This window comes from Nanorana parkeri, unplaced genomic scaffold, assembly GCF_000935625.1.
Source record: "Nanorana parkeri isolate BGI_ZX_2015 unplaced genomic scaffold, ASM93562v1 scaffold1235, whole genome shotgun sequence".
NCBI classification, from domain to species: Eukaryota; Metazoa; Chordata; class Amphibia; order Anura; family Dicroglossidae; genus Nanorana; species Nanorana parkeri.
This window is the reverse complement of record NW_017307503.1, coordinates 44054-49189: the sequence shown is the minus strand read 5'-3', so window position 1 is coordinate 49189 and position 5136 is coordinate 44054.

Here is a 5136-nt window from a genome sequence, read left to right as displayed (position 1 = left end):
GGCTCCTGCTTATGGCTTGTTCCTGGCGACGCTGATCTCTGTGTTGCTGACCTGGCTTGGACGACTACCCACTCCGGCTTCTGACTTTGGCTTGTTCCGGTTTATCATTCTGCTTGCTCCTGTGGACACTGTTCTTAATAAATATTTTAACTAGCACCTTTTGCTTGGTTTTCATTGTGCTCTGACAGTGTCCCCTGTTAGGGACTTGGAACCCCCAAGTAATATCATCCAGAAACAACAGAATATCATCAGGCATTGGATCTCAACATTAAAGGGATATCCACTTCACCTTCTAGGGAGGTTCTTCACTCACATAATGTAATTTTCACATCTCTTTTATACTTTTGCATATAGGCTACTTCTTCAGCAACCCAGAATTTCTCCTTTTCACTCAGGAAGGGTGTTTTAGACCTAAAGAACTGTGCTATGTATTTCCTGACACTTTTGAGATCTCCATCAAATGGTCATGTAGATATGCCTCTACTGTTGGGATCCGATGTCTGATGTTATTGCGTTGGTTGTGTATTATATTACTCGGAGGATTCAGCTCCAGAATAGGGGATAATTACCATGGAATAAAGAAAAAACATACAGTAAAGATTACCATGGGCCACGAAGAATCTGGGTTTGCTAATTGCACATGGGGTTGTTCCCCCCCCCCTTCTTCTTTTTTGTTCTGAATGCCTTTACATGGAGAACCTATTTATTAAAAAATGGAGAGCTTTTGGAGTCTTCCAATTATAAATCCAGTGCTTTGGGTGTTGATATTACTTACTCCCTGGAAATATGCTGACCCACAGTGTGGTGAAAGGGAGGCTCATCCCTTACTTACCTGTGACATGTGTTGTTGGCACATCAATTTTAAATGATGGATGACCTCATGCCACTCTGTTATTCGTAGGAGACTAATGCAACAATCTATTTATTACAGTATGATTAGTCTGGATTATACAGAGCTGTTATTTATTCTTATCTATGGATCTATGGAATTCTTATGGACAGTATATTTGGGAATCGTATATCTTATGTTTATTGTTGTTAATATGTTGTGGTTATGTCATATTGTATTGATATCTAGAGTATCACTAATATCTGTCCTTACATGGTAGTCACATTCCTTTTTCGCCTGCATTGTATTGTTTACCAACTTAAATGAATACTTTTGCTAACAAACTCCTGTGACAACATACGATCCAGACACATATTTAAAAAACATTTTGCTGCAGACACATATTTATAAAAATATTTTGTTGCATATTTCCACTGTGTCTATCATGAGGCTTATTAGTTGTTTGCCAATATAATTTGTAACATTTTCCTGCACTTATTATTTTTATATGTGAGGGAGGAGGATGGTCCTTCATTTCGGTATTAGTTCCTTCATTCCCTTTTGGGCTAACTGAGTTGCACTAGATGGAACGTGTAAGTGCTAAGAGGCTTTTATTAACAATTGCTATGGGGCTACACCTGCACTGCAAGGGTTAAGTGCTCATTTGTGTCTAGGAACAAAAATAAAGGTGGCCATACACTTTACAACCATCGCAAGACCTTAGTCTTGCGGTGGTTGTAAAGTAATTAAAAAATTACAGTCTTGCGATCAAGGGGGGCGGGCTTCCGATGACTGCAATGCTGAACGTGCTGTGTGCGCGGTGTGCGCGTGCGCACACCGGCCTGTTTGGCATTTGTCTCCCGAGCACCGTTCAAACCAGCCGAAAATCGTAAGATTTTCGGCTAGTTTTCTAGCATGCTCCTTAGACAAAAGACGTGCGACCGTACAGTAGAAACGGTCGCACGTCTTCATTCACACTGCACAATTCTCGTACGATCGCGGGATCGTACGAGAATCGTGCAGTGTATGGGCACCTTAACAAAGATGTATTTACCTGAACTTCGCAGCCGGTTGGCTGTTAGACTGGTCCCTGCAGCCTGTCTCCTGCTCCACTCCAGCATTGTCCAATACACTGTATAGAACATGATGACTCACAGGACCTAAGACCTCTGGAGTCGAGGGGGAGAGGGGCTGTAGGGATCAGTCTAACAGCCAGCCGGCTGCATGGTTCAGGTGAGCATAACTTTGCTGCTTTAGCTCCTAGATAAAAATGAGCACTTAACCCTTGTAGTACAGGGGTAGCCCCACTGCAAGGGTTAAGATAATTTGTGCCCGGAGTTCTTCTTCAAGCCCTACTATGGCTCACCAGTCCCCCACTGGTGACAAAGTGATGGGGTAAGCAGGTCCATTTAGCTTATTTGCAGCCTGATGAAAGGGTTGCTTTTAGGGTGGGTTTTAAATGTTTTTTAATAATGCGTTTGTATGCTATTTGGATATTTATGTGCTCTTTGGAATATATCTTGTTATTGTTTTGATGAGTGAAGTAAAGTGAATCATATTTTTGATAATACAGTATTTGGCCTCATTTTAAGTGGCTCTTTTTATGGGGTATGCATATCCATATAAAAGACTCATGGGACTTGTAGTTCCGCAACAGCTGGAGGGCCACCATGACCCACCCTTGAGTTAAACCCACATTGCTCGTTCACGCCAGCCCACATGCTAAAGCAGATGTGGACTGGTTCCTGTTGTGTAGCGGTAGCTTGGGGTGGTGCCGGGTGTTGTTAAAATGTAAGAGACCATTTTGCTTTTTTGTAACTTTATTGAAGTGTCACAAAATTATATTTTATTATTCATTTCTATGCAATGTCATGAGTCGAGGTGCAGTGCGTTGTGAACAGAATGCAGCATGCCTACAATTTTACACAATGCACTGCAACCCATCTCAAGGCATTGTTATGGTGTGAACAGGGAACAAGGGGTACATTGTTGTTTGTGTGTCCTGGTGCAGGTCAACACAGCTCAACTGAAGTCATGTGAAAAATTCAAAAAGTGTTTTTTTTTTTACCGCTACTTTTCCTTTATACTGGCTTTTCACAATAACAAATTCAATTAGTCAGAGGTTGGATGAAAGGTAGTGTAGTAAGGTCTCATTCGCACAGACACTCCTGTGTTTACCTTTTCTAAACACAGCAGAAGTTATCTAGAAAGTAGAATCCAATGGTATGCTTCCCAGATCACGTTTATAATTTACGGTCTCTAATCAGATGCTGTACATACTGGTGACTTTATCAAAACTGGAGAAGCAGCTGCCCATAGTAAGTAATCTACCTTCAGTTTGCTCAGTTAAGCTTTGAAAATTAAAGATGGAAGATGTTTGGTTGGCATGGGCAACTGCTCCAATTTTCTTAGATTCCTCCACAGAGTCCTATTCTCTCTAAATACAGATAAACTGAATGCAGGCAAATGCAATGTTTATATGATAACATTGATAATCAATGACATGCATTAATAAATCAGCTTTTCTCTTCGGTTTGCTCAGTTAAGCTTTGAACATGCAAGATGGAAGCTGATTGGTTTTTATAAATCCCCCTCATGTTCAGACATTTTTATTCAACTTGTTTACACCAATATTGTACTATTCTAAATGTTTAAAAACCATAATTAAGTGCATTCACTTTATTTTGTCAGGGAACCTGTAAACATTTCGACGTTTGTGAGTGACAAAGCAAAGAGAGTGGGTACATAGCTCTGCATACTATAGAGTGAGGAGAGAAGCATGATGGGATTGATGAGCATGTGACACAGACCAGGAAGTAGCAGAGTGAGCTGATCACACACTCCATGTGCAGAGCTATGTATAGGAGACTGGTGTGATCACATTGCGGAATGAGGAGGATTGAAGCATTAGCAGGAGGAGACTGACATGGCTTCTGGAGGTAGGAAAACACACTTATACACTGGGGGTTGGGTCATTGCTGCATCGTCTGTCTCTATTTGAAGACTATGGCAGAGTGCATTCAAGGAGATAAATATTTCCAGAGATGAAACCCACTCATCAATGCTGTAGTGAAGCACATCACAATGCTGTTACATGCTGTATGTTTCATGCTTCAGACGTCTGCACAGAGTGTATGTTAACCCTAATAATGGACTTCTCCTATCTGCTCCCTTTTGGTCTTTTTAAGTCTATCTCTGGGGGGAAAAAACTACTGTTGCAGTGGGACTAAGCCCACACTGCATGGGTTAACTGCTTATGTATGCTTAGGGAAGGGGTGGGCAACTCCAGCCCTCCAGCTTTTGTGGAACTACAAATCCCATGAGGCATTGCAGGACTGACAGTTATACCAGAGGCATGTTGGGATTTGTATTTAAAGCACAGATGGAGGGCTGGAGTTGCCCGCCCCTGATGTAGGGGTATGGTGTAAAGTCGTTTTAAAGTGACACTAAACTTTAAAAATTAAATCTTAACCACCTCCTGTCCATGGCTGTGGCTGGCCGGGAGCCTTAAAGGAGCGATGGCTGTTTACATTCAAGTGATCGGGCGTAGTAGTAGCAGCATTGTAGTAGCGTATGTCCAGAAGGAAGGACAGTGTCAGCAGCAATTCAGAGATGATTTGAAGATCTACAGCCTAGTGATACACAAATAAGATACATTTTTGTTAATAGTTAAGGTACTTGGACGCATTTTTAAGATCTCATTCCCGAGTTTAATGCCACTTTAATTACCTGATCCCTGCTTCCCCAGCAGTCTAGGCTCTTCTCTCTCTCACTCCCCTCCAATTTGTGGATTGTCCCTTTAGCTATCATTATGCATTCCTCATGTATAATTAGATGTGATGATGTCAGCAGACCTCCGTCCACTGGGGTGCAGGGAAAGAAGAGGCTGTGTGCACCATTCTTTGAGCCTAGAGGTTTTGGGATCAGGTAAGTAAAAGTTTACTCAATACCCCTAGACAAAAAGGAGCATTTAACCCTTGCAGGGGCGGTGGAGGCTAGTGCCAAAGCTCATGTTATATTAAAGCAAACTCACTCCACAGATCCACAAGTTTTTTGTTGTTTCTCTCTCTCTCTCTCTCTCTCTTAACGTTACTATGACACAGGGCTCAACAATTCCCAGGTCGCTATGGTGACTAGAAATTGCTTTTGTCAGCCCGTTCACTGCTTGCACCAGGGTTGAGCAATTCCTATTGCCCGACGCACCAGACATGCAGTCCCGGCCAGCGCATCAGCTCTGCTCCCCCCGACCCGATTGTTGCGTGGTGTGTGTCCCATTCGAACCCCGCTGCTCTCCCTGTCTGTATCGG